The 24,839-nt window shown below is 41.5% G+C and overlaps 1 protein-coding gene across 4 annotated transcripts in view; it reads left to right on the top strand.

Moving 5' to 3' along the window:
* prickle2b (prickle homolog 2b) overlaps positions 1-24,839 on the top strand; it is a 259,851-nt gene that overhangs the window by 92,382 nt on the left and 142,630 nt on the right. The window contains exon 1 of one of the 4 annotated variants that reach the window (XM_060835200.1): positions 15,428-15,446. The exons of 2 other annotated variants lie outside the window; for them this stretch is intronic. The gene's annotated coding sequence lies outside the window, so the exon portion shown is untranslated. Of the gene's footprint in view, positions 1-15,427; positions 15,447-21,709; positions 21,824-24,839 lie in introns of those variants that run through there. One more of the 4 variants, XM_060835199.1, reaches the window with a different exon arrangement.

The raw sequence follows: 24,839 nt of genomic DNA, 5'->3' as shown, positions 1-24,839 counted from the left end.
AAATTAGGCCACTAAAAATGTTCCTATCATTATGCAGCCTAGCAACAGCCTGATGCATGCAGGCAGGTCATGTAATATATACACTGTTGAGCTCGCATAGTTGATGGCTCTTTGCCAGTCTTCAGACCAAACTGCTATAAGGCCAATAATCTAGATGCATACATGATTACTTATGACAGATGTAGCCTTTCATAAAATGATTGTTCTGTGGAGAATTCTTTATGGTGATCTGTCTTTCCAGGCAAGATTTTGGAAATATATGTCCTGAAATATAAAATAGAATTTTACAACACTTTTTTTCTGTTTGAACAAAATTTCACTGGCATCACTTTGCAAGAAACCTATTTATGGTGTTGTTTAGATGATTCAATGTACTTCTCTTTCAGTTCCTGCTCACGCTGCTCTTAGTTCATGATTGTGTTTGGTTATCTTTGCACCAGACAAAGATAAAAGATTACAATGTTTTACAAGGCATTGCAGTCTGCTGTCATCTTGAATGCCTTCATCATTGTGCACGATAACGTTGTTCCTGATAAGTGAAAGCTTCACTAACTATTGTTTCTGCATCTCAAGTTCTGCTGTGCCAAGATCATGACACTGCATCACATGTGCATAATTGTAACTGTTACAGGGTTGTCAAAGAAATTAGGAGTGAGAGCTTCACAGAGCAGCCAATTTTCTTGTTGAAAATAAGAAATTTTGTGGTGCTGAATGCTCCACCTGTTCACTGTACCTTTGGCGATGTCAAGAATTTGAATTTTTAACAACTAATAACAAACCAATTTTTAACAAACCAAAACTGGAAAATAAAACCAAGGACTGCAGATGCTCTAAAGCTGAAACGAAAAGTGTCACTGGACAAGAAAGGTCACTGGACTCAAAACACTATCTCTGCTTTCTCTCCACAGATGCCGTACCTGCTGAGTTTCTCTAGCACTTTGTTTTTATAAGAAAACTGTTCATGCTTCCAAAGTAAATACTCAGAGTTCTGTAGTGGCCTGTCTAGTGGATCATGAGGAAAGTTTTACTGCCAAGAACACAGGTTCAGACTGGGTAGAGGGTAAAAGTTATTGATGTGTTTACAGTAGAAGCACAAACCAGTTCCAATTCCGTATATAATGGGATGTGTTTGGGTACTGATGAGAAACAGATTCCATGAGGTTAAGAATTTCCACTTGGGTGCCTGTATGTTCCAGTGCAAACACGTCTGCAGTAAGGTGTGTTTTTTTTTATCCGAGCTGTTGGTATTACCAGACAAGTCAGATCCCAGACTGAAATCTGGCTTCATAGATTATGTTTTGTTTTTCTTTTGATTTAAATTAGGTGGTCTCTCACTGGAATATGAGCATGCAATGTTACAGTATTGATTTTAATCATAAAACCAAGTTATAATGTAAGATAAATTAAAATAGAATATACCAGACCTTTTACATATATTGCACGTTTAAGATTTCAAGACTATCAGTAAAAATATAATCCAATTAATTCAAAAAGCACCCTTCTACAGCACTCAGGCCAGAGTGAATTCTCTATCAACCTAATCAGTTTTAATTTAACTGTGGCTTCAATTCCCAGCCTTGAGAATCTGATACCATCTGTTGAGCCTTCAAAGAACTGAGCTTACTTTCTCAGTTTCTAATGACACCTTCAGGGTTTTAACCAAACACTCTGACTGGAACTTTAACTAAACTTCATGATTTTTTAAACTATTCTAAATGATCTTCCTTAGAAGCAACCTTTATACGCATCTAGCTTCAGTAAGAACAGAAACTGAAAATGAATTTTTTTTTACACTAAGCTGTGGGTGTTTCTCCAAATCACTTCATTACAAATAAATTACAGGAGCCCTGACCCAATTTTTAAAATTCCTTTCTGGTCACAGTAGAGATGCCAGAAGTCTGGAGGACAGCTAATTTGGTTCTTCTTTTCAAGAAAAGTGATAGGAATAAACAAAGGGAATACAGACCAGTCAGCCGCACACATCAGTGATCAGGAAGCTTGTGCAGGAAATTTTGGAAGAGAAAGTTAATCTCCGCTTTGGAAGCAAGGTTTGATCAGGGAGAGTCAGCCTGGCTTTGTCAGAGGGAGGTCATGCCTAATAAATTTGATCTGAAGTTTTCGAGGAGGTGATCAAGGTGTAGATGAGGTAGTGCAACTCATTACGAATGCAATGGACAATGGGGAATTGCTGGATGTGGTGTACATGTATTTCCAGAAGGCATTCGACAAGGTGTTGCACAGAAGATAGCCGCATAAGATAAAGGACACAGCATTATGGGTAACATATTAACATGGAAAGAAGGTTGGTGAACGAACAGAAAGCAAAGAGTTGGGATGAATGGTGTCTGGGCCAAGTTCACCAATCTCTATAACTGTCTCCGATTTTGCATGGTATAGTTACCATATCAGGTATCAGGTACTGATACATCCAGACAGAATGTTCTTCATGGTGCACCTATAAAAGTTGGCAAGGATATTCACCATCATGCCTGAGGAAGAAGAGACATTGTTGGGCTTTTGTAACCAGTGCATCTACATGAAGAGTCCAAGAAAGCTTGTTGTTGATGACCACTCCTAGGAGCTTGACACTCTCCACTCATTCCACCTCTGTACTGTTAATGTGTAGGGGGACATGAGTAACATCTTGCCGAAAGTCGATAATGAGTTGCTTGGTTTTGCTGGCATTGAAAGCTAAGTTGTTTTCAGTGCACTGTTTTTCCAGGTCTTCCACCTCCGGTCTGTAGTCTGTGTCATCGCCATCTGAGATTCGACCGACTATGGTGGTGTCATCAGCGAACCTGTTAATGGCATTAGTCTGGTATTTGGTGACGCAGTTTGGAACACTTCAACCCCAGGGCATCAGTGGGGACTTCAACAGTTTCCTCATTTCCCCTTCCCCCACCTCACCCCAGTTCCAAACTTCCAGCTCAGCACTGTCCCCATGACTTGTCCTACCTGTCTATCTTCCTTTTCACCTATCCACTCCACCCTCCTCTCTGACCTATCACCTTCATCCCCACCCCCATTCACCCATTGTACTCTTTGCTACCTTCTTTCACCCTCCTCCCTGACCTATCACCTCCATCCCCACCCCCATTCATCTTTTGTACTCTATGCTACCTTCCCCCCTCTTATTTATCTCTCCATCCTGCAGGCACTGTGTCTCTATTCCTGATTAAGGGCTTTTGCCCGAAACATCGATTTTCCTACTCCTTGGATGCTGCCTGAACTGCTGTGCTTTTCCAGCACCACTCTAATCTAGAATCTTATAGAGGTTTACAAAATCATTAGGGAACAATGGATAGGGCGAAAATGTCTTTTTCCTAGGGTAGGAGACTCCACAATTAGAGGGCATAGGTTTAAGGTGAGAGGGGATAGATTTAAAAAGTCCCTGAGGGGTAACTTGTTCATGCAGAAGGTGGTGCATGTTTGGAGTGAACTGCCAGAGGAGGTGGTGGAGGCTGATACATTTACAACTTTTAAAAGGCATCTGGATAGGTACATCAGTAGGAAGGGTTTAGAGGGATTTGGGACTGGATGAGATTGGGGTGTCCGGTTGGCTTGGATGAGTTGGACCGAAGGATCTATTTCCATCCTGTATGGCTCTTTGACTCTATTTATTGGAAGAAAAAAATTAAAGTATGAGGGGAAGCTTGCCAGAAATATAAAAGAAAATGCCAGATGAAATGAACAAATAATTTACTTTTGTCTTCACTATAGAGGATACAAAAACATTCCAGTAATACCTGTAAATCAGAAAGTAAAAGGGAGAGTGATGAAATTGCAAATGTTAAGGCAATGGTACAACGCCAACTGATAGAGCTGCAGGTTGACAGGGTGAAGTAGTCAATGCTCTTATGTAAATTCTCCAAAATTTAATGGATTCTGATAAGTTCCATCACACTGAAAAGTAGCAACTATTATTTTTCTTTTCAAGAAGAGAGAGGGGCAGAACATGGGAAACTATATATGATGTAAATTGGGGAAGGTGTTAAAATTGGTCATTGAGGAATTATAACTGTTTCTTGGTAAAACTGATGTGGAGGTGCCAGTATTGGATGAGGTTGGGCAAGGTCCAAAGTCACACACTTTAAGTTATAGTCCAACAGGATTATTTGAAAACACCTGAAGAAGGAGCAAGTCTCCAAAAGTTTGTATTTTCACATAAACCTATTGAACTGTATCCTGGTGTCCTATGATTTTTGACCTTGATGAAAATGAAGGGAATCAGGAAAAATGAGAATGAAAGTGAAATCCTTTTTAACCAAAAACTGGAGATTATCTTCAAGAAGTAACATGTTGGGGATAAAGGAGAGCTTTTAGACATCTATTAACTTTAATTTCTATGTGACTTTTGGCAAGGTGCCACATAAAAAGTCATTGCATAAAGTTCATGCTTTGGTGGATAACATATCAGCATGGCTGAAGATTGGCTGGCAGAAAACAGAGTATAAAAATAACTGTCTTTCTGATTGATAGTGACAAATGGAGGTTTGTATTGGAACCTCAATTTTTTACAATTTATATTAGTAACTTAAGTGAGGGGAGCAGAGGCAGATGACACAAAGATAGGTAGGGAATTTTGTTATGAAGAACACACCAGGAAGTTGCATACTCATGAATATATTGAGTGGGTGGGCAGAAAATCTGCCAGGTGAAGAATAATTTTGGGCAAGCTATTCACTTAGTCATAGAGATGTACAGCATGGAAACGACACTTTGGTCCAACTTGTCCATGCTGACCAGATATCCTAAATTAATCTAGTCCCATTTGCCAACAGTTGGCCCATATCCTTCTAAACCCTTCCTATTCATATACCCGTCCAGATACTTTTTAAAAGTTGTCATTGTATCAGCCTCCCTCACTTCCTCTGGCACCTCATTCCATACATGCACCATCCTCCGCATGAAAAAGTCGCCTCTTTGATCCTTTTTAAATTTTTCTCCCCTCACCTTAAACCTGTGTCCTGTAGTTTTGGACTCCCCCACCCGGGGAAAAGACATTGTCTATTTATCTTATCCATGCCCCTCATGATTTTATAAACTCCATAAGATAAACCCTGAGCCTCTGATGCTCCAGGGAAATTAACCCTAGCGTATTCAACCTCTCCTTATAGCTCCAACCCTGGCAACATCCTTGTAAATCTTTTCTAAATCCTTTCAAGTTTCACAACATCCTCCAATTTCATAGCGACCAGAATTGCACACAGTATTCAAAAGTGGCCTAACCAATTTCCTGTACAGTCCAACATGATCTCCCAATTCTTGTACTCAATGCACTTATCAATAAAGACAAGCATACCAAATGCTTTCTTCACTACTCTATCTACCTGTGACTGCACTTTCAAGGGACTATGAACCTGCACTCCAAGGTCTCTTTGTTCAGCAACACTCCTTAGGACCTTACCGTTAAGTTTATAAGTACTGCCCTGATTTGCCTTTCCAAAATGCAGCACCTCACATTTGTCTAACTTTGGAAGGAAAAATTTTAAAAAACTTACATGGAGAACAACTGCAGAATTCTGAATGCTGAAGGATCTAGGTGTTTTCGTGCGTGAGTTACAAAATGTTAGTTTGTAGGTTCAGCAAGTAATTAAGAAGGCTAATGGAATGCTATACTTAATTATGAGAGGAATTGAACAGAAAAGTAAGGAGATTACACTTTAGTTGGATAAGGCATTGGTGAGACCACATCTCAAATACTGTTTGCAGTTTTAAGGAAGGAAGGAAGTAAATGCCTTGCAGGTAGTTCAGAGGAGCTCTGTTAGATTGATACCTGGAAATGGAGATGAAATTGTCTAATGGTTCAACTGAGTATTAAAACCTGTCAATGTCCCATCTCATAAACCTCACTTAATATTGTTATTACCACACTTCACTGAAACAAACATCTGGTAGGGAGTGCTGAGGTTGGTACAGCTATTTTCAAGCTTTTGACGATTTCAATTTGACAAGACCCAGATGGGAGGTGATTTGGATATTTGTTGATTCCATATCAATAGTAGAATTCTTTCATTATCTGTGACAATAGTGACATGCTGCGGTGGAATCAGTATCTGCATAGCAGGAGAGCTTTTGAAGTGGAGGAAGGCAAGGAGAATCGTCACTCACCTTCTCAGGAGAATAATAGATCCATTGCTAAATCACTTAGATTGTTGTCGACATTTCCTCATAATGCTGGTTTACCTAGAGGGAAGTTTAGTAAATGAAATACTATTGTGCACTCCCATCACCATTGCCAGCTGCCAATCCTGCATCTGCGCTAAGCAGTTCTTTAAATACATTCATTCTACATGCATTTATGGATCCCATTGTGTATTGACATTGATCACCAAAAAAGTCTAAGGGAAAAATAAAAAAGGAGATGCTAAGTCAAAATGCGAAGTAAATCTGGCAAAGTTTGTCGAGGGAGAAATAAATTGTCAAGTCAACGGATCTTGGTTAAAACTTGAGAGCGTTAGGAATTGTACAGGAACACAAGAAGAAAATGAAAGATCTTCGATAAAATGTAAGGCAGAGGTGACTAAATATTGAAGTGAGTGATCGACCAAGGGAAAAAGGGATGCTAATGGGATGTATAGAAAAAAATATTTGGACAAGGTGCTTGTATGAAGTACAGAATCATCAGCAGCAGCTGTCATTCTAAAAATGAGGGCCAAGATTTTGATTTTAACTGAAGCACTCAATATTGCACCTAGTCAAAAGGTGAGTTGCTGTTCAAGTATTCATTGAGTTTCATTAGAACAGCTGAGAGTTAAATGACAAAAAGATCATAATGGCAGTGGACAAACAACTAAGATGATAAGCAACTTAAAGTTTGGAGTCATGTTTTTAAAATGATTGCTTGGATAGATGCCTTCAGACTGGAAAGTAACAAATGTAACCCTCTATTCAAGGATGGAGAGGATGAAAACAGAAAACAATTGGCCAGATAGCTTAATTAAGAGAAAGTGAGGACTGCAGATGCTGGAGATCAGAGCTGAGAAATGTGTTGCTGGAAAAGCGCAGCAGGTCAGGTAGCATCCAAGGAGCAGGAGAATCGACGTTTCGGGCATAAGCCCTTCTTCAGAAATGAGGAAGGTGTGCCACGCAGGCTAAGATAAAAGGTAGGGAGGAGGGACTTGGGGAGGGGCGTTGGGAATGCGATAGGTGGAAGGAGGTTAAAGTGAGGGTGATAGGCTGGAGAGGGTGCGGGTGGAGAGGTCGGGAAGAAGATTACAGGTCAAGAAGGCAGTGCTGAGTCCGAGGGTTGGGACTGAGATAAGGTGGGGGAGGGGAAATGAGGAAGCTGGAGAAATCTGCTTTCATCCCTTGTGGTTGGAGCGTTCCTAGGCGGAAGGTGAGGTGCTCTTCCTCCAGGCATCGTGTTGCCATGGCCTGGCGATGGAGGAGGCCAAGGGCTTGAAAGTCCCTTGGTGGAGTGGGAGGGGGAGTTAAAGTGTTCAGCTACAGGGCAGTTGGGTTGGTTGGTGCGGATGTCCCAGAGGTGTTCTCTGAAACTTTCCGCAAGTAGGCGACCTGTCTCCCCAATGTAGAGGAGGCCACATCAGGTGCAGCGGATGCAGTAAATGATGTGTGTGGAGGCGCAGGTGAATTTGTGACAGATATGGAAGGATCCCTTGGGGCCTTGGAGGGAAGTGAGGGGGAGGTTTTGCATTTCTTGTGATTGCAGGGGAAGGTGCTAGTAGTGGAGGTTGGGTTGGTGGGGGGTGTGGACCTGACGAGGGAGTCGCGGAGGGAGTGGTCTTTCTGGAACGCTGATAAGGGAGGGGAGGGAAATATATCCTTGGTGGTGGGGTCTGTTTGGAGGTGGTGGAAATGACGAAGGATGATACGATGTTTCTGGAAGTTGGTGGGGTGGTAGGTGAGAACCAGTGGGGTTCTGTCTTGGTGGTGATTGGAGGGGCGGGGTTCTAGGGCGGAGGAGCGGGAAGTAGAGGAGATGCGGTGGAGAGCATCGTCAACCATGTCTGAGGGGAAATTGCAGTCTTTGAAGAAGGAGGCCATCTGGGTTGTTTGGTATTGGAATTGGTCCTCCTGGGAGCAGATGCAGCGGAGGCGAAGGAATTGGGAATATGGGATGGCGTTTTACAGGGAGCAGGGTGGGAGGAGGTGTAATCTAGGTAGCTGTGGCAGTCTGTCGGTTTATAGTAAATGTCCATGTTGAGTCGGTCACCCGAGATAGAAATGGAGAGGTCTAGGAAGGGAAGGGAGGAGTCTGAGACGGTCCAGGTAAATTTGAGGTCGGGGTGGAAGGTGATAGTAAAGTGGATGAACTGTTCAACCTCCTTGTGGGAGCACGAGGTAGCGCTGATACAGTCATCGATGTAGCAGAGGAAAAGGTGGGGGGTGGTGCTAGTGTAGCTGCGGAAGATGGACTTTCCACATATCCAACAAAGAGGCAGGCATAGCTGGGGCCCGTGCGGGTGCCCATGGCTACTCCTTTGGTTTGGAGGAAGTGGGAGGATTGGAAAGAAGTTGCTCAGAGTGAGGACCAGTTCAGTCAAAGGAGGGTGTCAGTGGAAGGGTACTGGTTGGTTCGATGGGAAAGGAAGAAGCGGAGGGCTTTGAGGCCTTCGTGATGGGGGATGGAGGTGTATAGGGACTGGATGTCCATGGTGAAGATAAGGTGTTGGGGGCTGGGGAAGCGAAAATCCTGGAGGAGGTGGAGGGTGTGGGTGGTGTCCCGAACGTAAGTGGGGAGTTCTTGGACTAAAGGGGACAGGATCGTGTCGAGGTGTGCAGAGATGAGTTCGGTGGGGCAGGAGCAGGCTGAGACAATGGGTCAGCCGGGGCAGTCAGGTTTGTGGATTTTGGGCACGAGGTAGAAATGGGCGATGCGGGGTTGTGGGACTATGAGGTTGGAGGCGGTGGATGGGAGAACTCCTGAGGTGATGAGGTTATGGATGGTCTGGGAGATGATGGTTTGGTGACCTTCTTCACTGTCCACTACACCTCCAATTTTGGTGTCATCTGCAAACTTACAAACTATACCTCTTAAGCTCACATCCATATCATTTATGTAAATGATGAAAAGTAGAGGACCCAGCACCGATCCTAGTGGCACTCCACTGGTCACAGGCTTCCAGTCTGAAAAACAGCTCTCCACCACCAACCTCTGTCTTCTCCCTTTGAGCCAGTTCTGTATCCAAATGGCCAGTTCTCCCTGTATTCCGTGAGATCTAACATTGCTAACCAGTTTCCCATGGGGAACCTTGTCAAACACCTTACAGAAGTCCATACATATCACATCTCCCACTCTGCCCTCATCAATCCTCTTTGTTACTTCTTCAAAAAGCTCAATCAAGTTTGTGAGGCATGATTTCCCATTCTCATAGCCATGTTGACTATCCCTAATCAGTCCTTGCCTTTCCAAATACATGTACACCCTGAGCCTCAGAATTCCTCCAACAACTTGCCCACCACTGACGTCAGGCTCACTGGTCTATAGTTCTCTGGCTTGTCCTTACCACCCTTTTTAAACAGTGACACCACGTTAGCCAACCTCCAGTCTTCCGGCACCTCACCTGTGACTCGTGACGATACAAATATCTCAATAAGAGGCCCGGCAATCACTTCCCTAGCTTTCCACAGAGTTCTAAGGTACACCTGATCAGGTCCTGGTGATTTATATACCTTCATGCGTTTCAAGACATCCAGCACTCCTCCTCTGTAATATGGACATTTTTCAAGATGTCACCATCTATTTCTCTACATTCTATATCTTCCATGTCCTTTTCCACAGTAAATACTGATGCAAAATACTTATTTAGTATGTCTTCCATTTTCTGAGGCTCCACACAAAAGCCGCCTTGCTGATCTTTTGAGGGGCCCTATTCTCTCCCCAGTTTTGTCCTTAATGAATTTGTAAAAACTCTTTGGATTCTCCTTAATTCTATTTGTCAAAGCTATCTCATGTCCCTTTTTTGCCCTCCTGATTTCCCTCTTAAGTGTACTCCTACTGCTTTTATACTCTTCTAAGGATTCACTCGATCTATCCTGTCTATATACCTGACATATGCTCCCTTCTTTTTCTTAACCAAACCCTCAATTTCTTTAGTCACCCAGCATTCCCTATAGCTACCAGCCTTTCCTTTCGCTCTAACAGGAATATACTTTCTCTGGTTTCTTGTTATCTCATTTCTGAAGGCTTGCCATTTTCCAGCCGCCCCTTTACCTGCGAAAATCTGCCCCCCATCAGCTTTTGAAAGTTCTTTCCGAATATCATCAAAATTAGCCTTTCGCCAATTTAGAATTTCAACTTTTAGATCTGGTCTATCATTTTTCATCACTATTTTAAAACTAATAGAATTATGGTCACTGGCCCCAGAGTGCTTCCCCACTGCCCTGCCTTATTTCCCAAGAATGGGTCAAGTTTTGCACCTTCTCTAGTAGGTACATCCACATACTGAATCAGAAATTTTTTTGTACACACTTAACAAATTCCTCTCCATCTAAACCCTTAACACTGTGGTAGTCCCAGTCTGTGTTTGGAAAGTTAAAATCCCCTACCATAACCACCCTAATTATTCTTAGAAATAGCTGAGATCTCCTTACAAGTTTGTTTCTCAATTTCCCTCTGACTATTAGGGGGTCTACAGTACAATCCCAATAAGGCGACCATCCCTTTCTTATTTCTCAGTTCCACTCAAGTAACGTCCTTGAATGTTTTTCTGGAATATCCTTCCTCGGTATACCTGTAATGCTATCCCTTAACAAAAATGCCATGTCCCCTCCTCTCTTGCCTCCCTTTCTGACCTTGCTGTAGCATTTGTGCCCTGGAACATTAGGCTACCAGTCCTGTCCATCCCTGAGCCACATTTCTGTAATTGCTATGATATCCCAGTCCTATGTTCCTAACCATGCCCTGAGTTCATCTGCCTTCCCTATTAGGCCCTTTGCATTGAAATAAATGCTGTTTAATTTATTAGTCCTACCTTGTCCCTGCCTGCCCTAACTGTTTGGCTTGCTTCTGTACTCAACTGTACCAGTTTCAGATTGATCTCTTTCTTCACTATCTCCCTGGGTCCCAAACCCCCCCACCTGACTACTTTAAATTGTCCCGAGCAGCTCTAGCTAAATCTCCCTGCCAATATATTAGTCCCCTTCCAATTTAGGTGCAAACCATCCTTCTTGTACAGGTCACTTCTACCCCAAAAGAAGTTCCAATGATCCAAAAATGTGAATCCTTCTCCCATACACTAGCTCCTCAGCCATGCATTCATCTACTCTATCCTCCTATTCCTGCCCTCACTAGCTCGTAGCACCGGGAGTAATCCAGATATTACTACTCTCGCGAATCTCCTTTTTAAATTCCTGCCTAACTCTCTGTAATCTCCCTTCAGAACCTCAATCTTTTCCCTTCCTATGTCGTTGGTTCCAATGTGGACAATCGCCTCCTGCTGGCCCCTCTCCTCTTGAGAACATTCTGCACCCTCTCTGAGACATCCTTGATCCTGGTACAAGGGAAGCAACACACCATTCTGATTTTTCGCTGCTGGCCACAGAAACATCTGTCTGTACACGATAGGGATAAACCTACATAAACAACTATCATTGATATAGCTATGACAAAGGTACACTTGTCCAATTGATCCCATAATGTTCTCACTAAATCTGGGGACATGTGTCAAATTTGGTAGAGGTGCCCACAAACCAATAAAGGCACAGCCTGTCATAATGTTACTCCTAGAACCAGTGTTGAAGATATTTTTACCACCATCCCTAGATTATGCCATGTGCAGCTGGTAGTACAGACTAAGTACAGTTGGCAGCATAGTGATAGAAAGTCAAGAGGGAGTGGCTGTGGAAATACCATTGGCAGGTCACCTATGAAGTCTCAGGACACCAAGTCAGACAAGGGGAAGGAAGCCTCCTGATGATTACCCCTTATAAATCTTGACTGATTAATCAATACTGATGTTGAAGCCACTTGACTGAAGCACTGAGGATAGTATAGTAGATGGACATTTTAGTATCCTCAGGAGTGTAGGTCTTTGTTAGTTTGGTAACTGCACTAATGGTAAAACAGTGTTTACAAGGTTAACAATTCAAACTTCAGTGTAATGCTTTCAAGGTCTGACAACTCATCCTAATCTGATGAACATAAATCCATCTGGAAGGATAAGTGTTATTGTCTGTTGCACTTTTTGATAATTTGATTGTTTAATTACAGCATTCTTTCACTCATTATCACTGCACAGCCATCATTATTAGAATGTTCTTCCTCAATCTCTTTGTGTGTGATTAGTAAGTATTGGTCTGATCTGGTTTTTGTTACTTCACAATATAGAACTATGACCATAAGTAATTCTGCATGACATTGGCTAGTTGTATATTTTAGAAACATTTGCCTTTATCCAAATAATTATATTTGTATTTCTAAGTTACATTTAATTCCTCATGCAGCGTTGATAGTTCTTTACCAGTTCTCATGGTGTAATCTCTTTCTTTCTCCTTTGGCTTTGAAGAAGAATGTCCTGTGTCAAGAGGTCTTCAGATTTCATAGATAATTGCTTGCCAGGCAAGGTTGTTTGCACCTGCATTTTGAGCATAAGTTGCGCTGGAGATGGTGATCCTTACTCTATTAGTGTTTCATGAAATGCAGCAATGAGATACTAAGGTGACAATGTGATGAACGTCACTCCCCTGTATAGTGCATATCTTGAAATAGTTTGCCAATGTACTGTATTCTTTTTCAGATACTATCTGTTCTGGCATGGCAAACTGAAAATAGCACTCATCATATCAGCGTCACATTCTTATTGCTAAGCTGTCGAACAATGGAATCTAAGTAACCTATCAAAATAATGTAATCTTTGCTGCATTGTGAACAGGTTTATTGCTACTTTTTTTTAAGGAATAGATGGAACATTGTATGGCTGTAGTTCTGTATGCTGCTGGGATTGATACATTTGGCATGCCTCATACATTCATGAGTTGTTGAATATCCTGATTCATCCTGAACAGTACATTCACATGCTAGCTGTCTTGTGCATTCAATATGCATTTAACACCTATTCTTCCCCGCTGTAACATGTAACATAACATCTTGCTGTAATACATTGGTATTCATCGGGTTCATACTGACTTTGACTGAAGTGTAATAGATTAACCTTGAGAATAAAAGCAAAATACAATGGAAACTAAAATAAGAACAGAAACTGCTGGGGAAACACAGCAGGTCTGGCAATATTTGTGGAAATAGAAGCAGAGTTAATGTTTCAAATCCAAAATTACTTAGTCTGTATTCTGAAGATGAGTAGGATTGGACTCAAAACATTGTTTTCCTCCACAGATATCACCAGATCTGCTGAGTTTCTCCAGCAATTTCTGTTTTTACCATTGACGATATCTTCAACATTGTAATGTAGAGTGTCAACACCTTGATCAAGAGGAATATCTTGGTCTTTGTGTGAGTTTCATAAACTGCTTGACCTAAGGGGCAACTTTTTCATGCAGAGGGTGGTACGTGTTTGGAATGAGTTGTCAGAGGAAGTGGTGAAGACTAGTACAATTACAATATTCAAAGTTTGTGCGAAGATTTGTAGCTCGGGTGCTTGTTGTAGTGGTTCTGTTCGCCGAGCTGGAAGTTTTTGTTGCAAATGTTTCGTCCCCTGGCTAGGAGACATCATCAGTGCTGTGGAGCCTCCTGCGAAGCGCTTCTTTGATGTTTCTTCCGGTAATTATAGTGGTCTGTCCTTGCCGCTTCCGGGTGTCAGTTTCAGCTGTCCGCTGTAGTGGTTAGTATATTGGGTCCAGGTCGATGTGTTTGTTGATGGAGTTTGTGGATGAATGCGATGCCTCTAGGAATTCCCTGGCTGTTCTCTGTCTGGCTTGCCGTATGATAGTGGTGTTTTCCCAGTCGAATTCATGTTGCTTGTTGTCTGAGTGTGTGGCTACTAGGAATAGCTGGTCGTGTCGTTTCGTGGCTAGTTGGTGTTCATGTATGCGGATTGTCAGCTGTCTTCCTGTTTGTCCTATATAGTGTTTTGTGCAGTCCTTGCATGGTATTTTATAAACTACATTAGTTTTGCTCATGTTGGGTATTGGCTCCTTTGTTCTAGTAAGTTGTTGTCTGAGCGTGGCTGTTGGTTTGTGTGCCGTTATGAGTCCTAAGGGTTGCAGTAGTCTGGCTGTCAGTTCTGAAACGCTCCTGATGTATGGTAGTGTGGCTGGTCCTTTTGGTTGTGGCATGTCCTCGTTCCGTGGTCTATCTCTTAGGCATCTGTTGATAAAGTTGCGCGGGTATCCGTTTTTGGCGAATACCTTGTATAGGTGTTCCTCTTCCTCTTTTCGCAGTTCTGGTGTACTGCAGTGTGTTGTAGCTCTTTTGAATAGTGTCCTGATGCAGCTTCGTTTGTGTGTGTTGGGGTGGTTACTTTCATAGTTTAGGACTTGGTCTGTGTTGTTTTCTGACCCAGAGTTTGGGTTGAATTTGTGGTAGGGCTGTTTGTTCTAACCTTTCTGAGCATCTGTGGAAAGACTAGGTATGTTAATTATGTGATGCCTCTTTCAAGGGAAGAGACAAAAAAAACTGCAGATGCTGGAATCCAAAGTAGACAGGCAGGAGGCTGGAAGAACACAGCAAGTCAGGCAGCATCAGGAAGTAGAGAAGTCAACGTTTCAGGTGTAAACCTTCTTCAGGATTGGTGGGGTGGGTGTGGGGGGAGCTGCAGATAAAGGGGATGATTGGGGTAGGATGATGAAGTGGGGATAGATGAAGACCAATACAGGGTATTACCTAGTTGGTTAATGGAAGGAATGTATCTGGTGGCAAGGAGGAGTGGAAGGGAGGAGGAGGGCTGGAAAGGGAGTCAGGTGAGTGGGAAGGGAGGTTATTTGAAATTAGTGAACTCTGTTGAGTCCTCTGGGCTGTAGACTGCTCAGGCAGAAGGTGAGGTGTTGTTCGTCCAATTTGTGGTTTGGTGGTTCCTTGTGGCAATGGAGGAGGCCAAGGATGGTCATGTCGGAAAGGGAGTGGGAAAAAGAAAGCAAGATTCTAGGAGGTTTTTTCCTATGGATCACCTATAGCTTGATCTGTAAAATAGAACTGCATATGTTATTTGCACAGTTATCATTGAATGTGTAATCCATAATGAAAGTGTTTACTGTCAATTCCTATTTCCAAAGTTTGTTTCAGAAGTAGAATGTATTGCACAAAGTTCATTTATTTATTTTACTAGCTTTGTTTCTCTCATTTTAACTTGCTTTTGTTTACTTTTATTTTCTTTTAATTTTCTCTTTGTTAACCTATTAATTGTTGTTATCCATTAAACTGCTAATTCAAAAGAAAGTTTTGTCATTTAAGCTTTGCAGGCTTGTAGTTGCATGTTTTTACCTTGTGATGGCATTTACACTGAATAAGGAATGATGATGTCACATGGGCTCTATTCTTTTCATGATCTGAAGAAAGACTGGTGGAATTGTCCAAAGTCTGAACACAGGTAAGACTTTTTTAATGTAGAAAATGACTCTTAAAGTTTTCTAATGGTGCATCTTCCTTTAGAAGGGCTTTGGAGCTATGGTTTTAGAACTATGTAATTGCTGTATTTCTGGTGAATTGGATGAGTGGGCTCGTTTTTATTTTTCAAAAAAGACAGGAAGTATAATGTTGACTGAATAACCTTTAGTTTTGCTTGTATTTGTAATATCAACGTTTTTTTTCAATTTTTATGTAATGGGCCCTAGTAATTTCTTAAATGTTGAAAGACATTAGATTTTCCATCATAGAACATCCTAGATGGCCGCCTCCTTCAAAGACCGCAATTTCCCCAGCCACATGGTCGACGATACCCTCCAGCACATCTCCTCCACTTCCTGCACCTCAGCCCTTGAATGCCACCTCTCCAAATGCAACAAGGACAGAACTACCCCCCCCCCCCGTCCTCACCTACCACCCCACCCACTCCGGATGCATTGCATCATCCGCCACCTACAAACAGACCCCACCACAAGGGATATATTTCTCTCCTCACCCCTATCTGCGTTTAATAGAGACCATTCCCTCTGCGACTCCCTTGTCAGATCCATGCCTCCCACCAGCCCACACCCTATGTTTGGCACCCTCCCCTGCCGACGCAACAAGTGCAAAACCTGCGGCCAGACCTCCCCCCCCCCCCCCCCCCCCCCCCCAAACCTATGTCCAAGGCCGCAAAGGATTCTTCTACATCCGACAGACGTTTGCCTGTATTTCCACACGTTATCTACTATATCCGTTGCACCCAAAGCGGTCTCCTCTACATCGAGGAGACAGGATGCCAACTTGCGGATCATTTCATCTCACTATCACATTCCCAGGAACCTTTCCCCAGTCCCATCTAACCCTCAATTATTTCTCAGCCCCTCTGGCCCACAAGTCTCATTCCCAATGAAGGACTTATGCCTGAAATGTTGATTTTCCTGTTCCTCAGTTGCTGCCTGACCTGCTGTGCTTTTCCAGCAGCACGCTTTCAACTGTGATCTCCAGCATCTGCAGTCCTCACTTTCTCCATAAAGAAATTAGCTCTGTCTTGGTGTATCTACAGATCAATACAGCTGTATATACTCACAGAAACTGATGTTGCTGGTTGTCCTTATTCTCTGACATCCAGAGCTGTTGTCCAGTTGATTATTAATTAGTTTTCTAAATGTCTGCCACCAAGCACTCGAAGTCTCTTTTTTTTGGATAGTCTCCACTGCTAACAACTAATCTACTACCATAGCCATATCCATTTATGAAAGTATTATTAGAAATGATTTTGGCCTGTCTTCATATTGAAGGCTCTAGTCATGCTGTGTGGCACTATGTGTGCAAAATTGGATAGAATCTGAACTATTAGCTTAGGACTGACATCAGCACCAGCAGAATTGTTTTCCTCCATAATTTGTAAACACATGGCTCAGCATACCCTTCACTCCACCATTACCATGCGACCAACTGTGGTTTCAAAAATGACTGGATGTTGAACTGAAGACGTTTTCTCTAGAAATTGCCATAGCCCTTGATAAGCTGTTTCATTAGTTCTGCAATATTGGTATCAATCCAAAATGTGGAAGATTCGCAGGTATGTCTGGTTCATAATACACGAGATAAATTCAAACTGAAAAATGATTATCCCATCCCACTTTCAATCATCTGCAAAGTGATGGAAGATTTCAATGTAAAATGCTGTCAAGTGGCATTTGCTCACTAGTAAATTGGAGTTATTGAGAAAAATCTCCACATCTTGAAATCACAGCTCATTAGATTAGATTACTTACAGCATGGAAGCAGGCCCTTCAGCCCAACAAGTCCACACCGACCTGCCGAAGTACAATCCACCCAGACCCATTCCCCTACATTTACCCCTGCACCTAACACTCCGGGTAATTTAGCGTGGCCACTTCTCCTAACCTGCAGATTTTTGGACTGTGGGAGGAAACCGGAGCACCCGGAGGAAACCCACGCAGACTCCACAGGTCAGTCGCCTGAGGTGGGAATTGAACCCGGGTCTCTGGCGCTGTGAGGCAGCAGTGCTAACCACTGTGCCGCCATGCTGCCTACAAACCATAGCAAATAATTGTGGCAGTTGGAGACCAATGACCTCAGTCCCAAGACATCTCCATGAGTGCCTCAGAGTAGTATCCTAGACCTATCCGTCCCTCTGTCATAAGGTCAGATAGGGACATTTGTGATTTATGTAATATTCTGTCCCACTTGCAATGTCATAGAATCATAGATTACCTACAGTGCAGAAAGATGTCGTTTGACCCAATGACTCTGCACCAACCCTCCAAAGACCATCTCACCCAGACGCAGATCCCCCCCCTGCAACCCACCCACCTCTCCCCATAATCCTGCATGGGTTCTTTTTAGCATGGCCAGTCTACCTCACCAGCACATCTTTGGACTGTGAAAGAAAAGAGTTGAAAAGTGTGGTGCTGGAAAAGCGCAGCAGGCCAGGCAGCCTCCGAGGAGCAGGAGAATTGAAATTCTGGGCATAAGCAAACTAGAGCACCAGGAGGAAACCCATGCAGACATGGGGAGAATGTGCAAACTCCATAAAGACTGTTGCCCAAGGCTGGAATTGAACCCAGGTCGCCATTATGTCCTTCTCATCAAAACAAAACATTTGCTCCAGCTTTATGCAGATGATTTAGCCACTTATCCTCATGGGCATTATGATTAAAGGACTACCAGCATGTATTTTTCATGCTTTGGATAAGCAGCACACCTACTGCGTTAGAACAACCTACAATTAATGTGGGGTGGTGGGCACTTGAATCCCACATAACTGAAATACTTATCCAAGTATTCTCACCTAGTTGGTGATGGAAAGCTTAACTTGCATGTAATGTCTCTAGGCATTGGGACAGATTGGATTTGGTATTTGTTTTACACCCACCCTTATTTGATGCTCCAGTGACCTGGCAGGTTAAGTTGGAAATACCCCTGCTTGTACAGAGTCATAGAGATGTACAGCATGGAAACAGACCTTTCGGTCCAACCCGTCCATGCTGACCAGATATCCCAACCCAATCTAGTCCCACCTGCCAGCACTCAGCCCATATCCGTCCAAACCCTTCCTATTCCTGTACCCATCCAAATGCTTCTTCAATGTTGCAATTGTACCAGCCTCTACCACATCCTCTGGCAGTTCATTCCATACATGTACCACCCTCTGTGTGACAAAGTTGCCCCTTAGGTCTCTTTTATATCTTTCCCCTCTCACCCTAAACCTATGCCCTCTAGTTCTGGACTCTCCGATCCCAGGGAAAATTTGTCTATTTATCCTATCCATGCCTCTCATAATTTTATAAACCTCTATAAGGTCACCCCACAGCCTTTGACGCTCATGGGAAAACAGCCCCAGCCTGTTCAGCCTCTCCCTGTAGCTCGGATCCTCCAACCCTGGCAACATCCTTGTAAGTCTTTTCTGAACCCTTTCAAGTTTCACAGCATCTTTCCGATAGGAAGGAGATCAGAATTGCACGCAATATTCCAACAGTGACCTACCCAATGTCCTGTACAGCTGCAACATGACCTCCCTTCTCCTGTACTCAATACTCTGACCAATAAAGAAAAGCATACCAAACGCCGCCTTCACTATCCTATCTACCTGCAACTCCAATTTCAAGGAGCTATGAAGCTGCACTCCAAGATCTCTTTATTCAGCAACACTCCTTACCATTAAGTGTATAAGTCCTGCTAAGATTTGCTCTCCCAAAATGCAGCAACTCGCATTTATCTGAATTAAACTCCATCTGCCACTTCTCAGCCCATTGACCCATCTGGTCAAGATCCTGTTGTAATCTGAGGTAACCTCCTTCGCTGTCCACTACACCTCCAATTTTGGTATCATCTGCAAACTTACTAACTGTACCTCTTATGCTCGCATTCAAATCATTTATGTAAATGACAGAAAGTAGAGGGCCCAGCACTGATCCTTGTAGCACTCCATTGGTCACAGGCCTCCAGTCTGAAAAACAACCCTCCACCACCACTCTCTGTCTTCTACCTTTGAGCCAGTTCTATATCCAAATGGCTAGTTCTCCCTGTATTCCATGAGATCTAACTTTGCTAACCAGTCTCACATGGGCAACCTTGTCGAACGCCTTATTGAAGTCCATATAGATCACCTCTACTGCTCTGCTCTCATCAATCTTCTTTGTTACTTCTTCAAAAACTCAATCAAGTTTGTGAGACATGATTTCCCACACACAAAGCCATGTTGACTATCCCGAATCAGTCCTTGACTTTCCAAATACATGTACATCCTGTCCTTCAGGATTCCCTCCAACAACTTGCCCACCACCGAGGTCAGGCTCACCGGTCTATAGTTCCCTGGCTTGTCTTTCCTGCCCTTCTTACACAGTGGCAGCACGTTTGCAAATCTCCAGTCTTCCGGCACCTCACCTGTGACTATCGGCAATATAAATATCTCAGCAAGAGGCCCAGAAATCTCTTCTCTAGCTTCCCACAGAGTTATCGGGTACACCTGATCAAGTCCTGGGGATTTATCCACCTTTAACCGTTTCAAGACATCCAGCATTTGCTCCTCTGTAATCTGGACATTTTGCAAGCTGTCACCATCTATTTCCCTAGAGTCTATATCTTCCATATCCTTTTCCATAGTAAATACTGATGCAAAATATTCATTTAGTGTTTTCCCCATTTTCTGTGGCTCCACACAAAGGCCACCTTGCTGATCTTTGAGGGGCCCTATTCTCTCCCTAGTAACCCTTCTGTCCTTAATATATTTGTAAAAATCCTTTGGATTCTCCTCAATTCTATTTGCCAAAGCTATTTCATGTCCTCGTTTTGCCCTCCTGATTTCCCTCTTAAGTATACTCCTACTTTCTTTCTACTCTTCCAAGGATTCACTCGATCAATCCTGTCTATACCTGACATATGCTTCCTTCTTTTTCTTAACCAAACCCTCAATTTCTTTATTTTTCCATGAAGAATTGGTTAAGAAACAACAGTATTCTGTTTTTCTTAAATACTTTGTCATGTTTTGAACAATATGAAGAGGCCCACATAATTTGTGCTGCTCCCAAATTGTGATAGTTGCATTCCTTTTGGTTTAAAGCAGCATAAAGATTTGTATTTGTATTTGGAAGTAGTCAGTTACTATTTGCAGAGCAATCTAACATTTATATACTACTACAGTACCTTTTGTACAGTATGTCTTTGCTCTTTGCAGAAAGATTATATTAGCTTTATGGTGGCACGTTGGCTCAGTGGTCAGCACTGCAGCCTTACAGCGTCAGGGACCTGGGTTCAATTCCAGTCTTGGGCGACTGCCTATGTGGAATTTGCACGTTCTCCCCATGTCTGAGTGGGTTTCCTTCGGGTGCTCCGGGTACCTCCCACAAAAGATCCAAAGATGTGCAGGTTAGGTGGATTGGCCATGCTAAGTTGCCCGTACTGTCAGTTACATTAGTCGTTGGGGGGGGGGGTGCTCTTCAGAGGATCAGTGTGGACTTGTTGGGCCAAATGTAGGGAATCTAATCTTTTTTATCTTAACACAAAAAAAACTCTAAAACTGAACCACATGGAGAGTTACACAGTTTATCTCCTCTTCATGGTATTGTATTTAGTATTGTAGTACATCAGCAAAAATGCAGGAATTGCATTCATCTGCTGTGGAAATAAAAATTTGCCTGTAAGCAATATTGCTTGCAGGATGTATTACAACAATTAAAACCATATGTGGAGAACTGATCATTTTGAATTCAGTGCTGGTAAACTACGTACAGCTGTCAGGATTAAAGGTGCTCACGATTTAAATTTTGTTTGCTTTTATTTTTCATTTTTTAAAATACTAAACAGTAGTTGTTGTTTTAAACATATGAGAAACAATGATAATGTACTATTCCTTATTTTGGGAAACCATATAACAAATATTATGAGGGATATTTGGGTTGTTCCTGGTTGATTTATGCAGAGCAGGACCTCTTCCAGCAAAACCTTCCCTTAAAGCTGAAGGAATCTAATTTTGTAATAACCCAGCTCTGGCTGGAGAAGTGGGTTTGGCTTAGAGTGCTGACTTTTGCCAATAGGCTGAAGGTTAGCTGGGTGTATCGACAAACATGAGTCAGTCTGCGAGTTCCCTAACAAGTGACCTGACTGGCATTCTTTATTACACAGTCCTTGAATAGTTAAGCCACTGCAAATGGCAGTTCCACATTCAGTGTGAGAATGCTTCTCCACCTCTTGCTGAGTACCCCACAGGGCCTCGTCAAGCAGTTTCTATTTAATGTAGAAGCCAGACTTTCCTTATTAAAAGGACATTGAAAACCTTTCTTTGTTTCTGCTATGGTGGTTAGTAGGTAGACACATAGACAATACTGGTTAAAGGTAAGTGTTTCAGTTTATTCAAAATATTTAGATCCTCTGTGTAAGAAACAATCTGCATTGTTACCTCAAATGCTGAATTTCTCAGCTATAAAACAGGGAGTTTTTTTTTGTTCTGAAATTATTCGACCTTAAGTTATGTGGTGTTTCGAATGTAAAATGGAAGTTTTTTTTAAAATCCTTTTGATGCTTTTTAATGTTACTGCTTCTGCGTGCCTTTTGATACATAAATTACTGCTGCTATAGAGTTATATTGTGGCAATTTTAGCATCACTTACAGTGCGTCTGTGTAACTAATTGGATCATGCCATGAAAGCTGATTGGCTTTTCATTAATTTTCAGAGTTATTGCAATATTGTATGTTAATTAGAAGTAGGTGCAGGCATCTAGTTTTTATATTCATTTCTAAGTTGATTAGAAACATGAACAGATTTGACATACAGATGTGTAGCGTTTATACACTGCTAACCTTTTTCTTTTTTGGGTCAATATGGATCTCCAATGGGAAGCTGAATCTGTGGGTGTATGAGATTTGTTTAAGCTTCTGAGCAGAGCTGTGTGTGTCAATTCAGCTGTTGGTAGGATTTAAGAGGAATGACAGAATGCAAATGGTGAACTTTCTGACATCTGGTTTTGCAGTGGGTTGAGGTTTTCTTGAATCAGTTTCACAAAATATCATGTCTATTCTGTTGCTAATGATCTTTTTAACTGTTCGATCTCTGAAATTTTCCACGTTTTATAGTGACTGCTTCATGGGTGGTGTCAGTAGGGTCAAACTTTCGAAAGCTAACACTGAAAAAGGCAAGACCATTAGCACCAAATTGACATTTTTACTTTTTCTGTTAACTGAACTAATTAAAGTGCTTTAGTGCTAACATTAGCTGAGATTACTTGGATTTAATTTTTTTTTGCCTGTCTAATAGAGTTTGGTAATGTATTAGAGATTTTCTGTCTGTCTAATCGAGTTTGGTAATGTATTAGTGGACTATTGTATTTTGTCTATATAGCTAGTGAATGCTAGTACAGCAATAGATTTGCTGTGTAATGCTTACATAAATGCTTTACATTTCATAAACCTGAACAGGAGTTCTAAATTGGCCGTGGTTCACATTCACAGAATAGGTTGTTAGTCAATATATCTGAAGAAATTTTCATATAAGCAATAAGGATATTAACATGTTGTTCTGAGTTATTTTGTTTTTATTGTTTGGTGGATAAAGTTTCAGTTTAGAAATTGATCATTACTAAAAACCTGTTAATTATCTTATTTTATATTTTCATTTATTCAAGGTTAGCATTTAGGGCTGAATTGCCATGATTTTAAGTTGTTCAAGAAGTCAGTATCATCAGGCTTGATTATGTCATCCAACTAGTAAACAGAACCAACAAAAACAAAGTAAGGCAGTTATATTAATGGAAACGAATAATCATATTTGTAGTGGATTTAATTAATAAGAATATTTCTGAAGCATAATTTGTTTTACCTTCAAATAGTATTTGTTAAACGTCTGAACTCACACGAATCCTGTGACTTCAGAAATGTAATAATACTTCAGGTCTCTACAGTAACTTATTTGTAGATCTGAATTGTTTGATGCTTCTCAGTGAGTGAAATTGATAATGGTTTAAAATGCTTTTACATCCAGTGAAAGGTAAAATATTTTAGTTTATGCTGTGTTCCTTTTAATAGCACACAACATTTTATAATACTCAATCGCTAATAAGTAGCGGGCATGACTTAAGGCCAGTGTTCTGGTTTTCTGACTGTGGGCTTAGAAGGCACATGTCTTTGAAGTATGCAAGCGAGAACAGACTGTAGGACTCCTGAGACAATTAACTACAATTTAGATAATTCTAATTTCATCTTGACAGTCCGTATTTTTGTGCTTTTTAATTATTTCCTTTATAAATTTAGTTTACGTTAATTTAAGGACAGCATGACTTTAGAGATTGTTGTAAATTATTCTATTTATGTATACTTAAGTAATCTGCAGTCGAAAGGGTTTATTTTGTTAAGTAATTTGTTCTGGAATGTTTCACACCATAAATGGATATTAACATTAAAGGAGCATGACAACTACTAAAAGAAATGTTTACTGTAAGAAATATTTTTCTGTTTTATGAAACATTGCAGATCTGCTTTTCAGTTTGTAAACATATTCATTAATTAATAATTAATTGCTTCACTAAAATCATTATCAATGTTTACACTAAAATGCGGGTGATAATATCTGAAAGACGATTGCTGCTAAGTATTGTAGTGCATCAAGGAATGTCTTTCAAGCTGCTGTTGCTGCCTGATTTTTCTGACTGGTGAATTAAGTTGGGTAATTTTGTGTTTTTGCTTGTTATTTTCATTTAACTATTACTAACAGCAGTTGCTTCAAGCAATGTGTTTTGATTTGTTTATGCTCCTTTTCAACTAGCTGTAATGAAAAAAATCCCAATTTCTTACTCTCATTTCCAAGTTTTAGTTAAATACCATGATCACAAAAGCACAAGTAAGGAAAAGGAAGAATAATTCTATTGAGTTTATTTTTGGAAAGAAAATGTTCATGCCATCTCTATAATCAAATTATTGTTTTTATATTTAGTACAACGGGATCTTGATCAGATGGGTCAATGGGGCTGGAGAGTAGCAAATGGAGTTTAATATAAAACGTGAGGTGCTGCATTTTGGAAAGGCAAATCAGAGCAGGACTTATACACTTAACGGTAAGGTCCTGGGATGTGTTGCTGGACAAAGCAACCTTGGAGTGCAGGTTCATAGTTCCTTGAAATTGGAGTCACAAGTAGGTAGGATAGTAAAGAAGGCGTTTAGTGTGCTTTCCTTCATTGGATAGAGTATTGAGTATAGGGGGTTGGGAGGTCATGTTGCGGCTGTACAGGACATTGGTTAGGCCACTTTTGAAATACTGCATGCTGTTCTGGTCCTCATGCAATTAGAGAATGTTGTGAAACTTGAAAGGATTCAGAAAAGAATTACAATGAATTTGTCAGTGTTGGAGGATTTGAGCTA

The sequence above is a fragment of the Hemiscyllium ocellatum genome, chromosome 14, assembly GCF_020745735.1.
Source record: "Hemiscyllium ocellatum isolate sHemOce1 chromosome 14, sHemOce1.pat.X.cur, whole genome shotgun sequence".
In the NCBI taxonomy this organism is placed as follows: domain Eukaryota; kingdom Metazoa; phylum Chordata; class Chondrichthyes; order Orectolobiformes; family Hemiscylliidae; genus Hemiscyllium; species Hemiscyllium ocellatum.
This window is presented reverse-complemented; position numbering and strand designations above follow the sequence as displayed.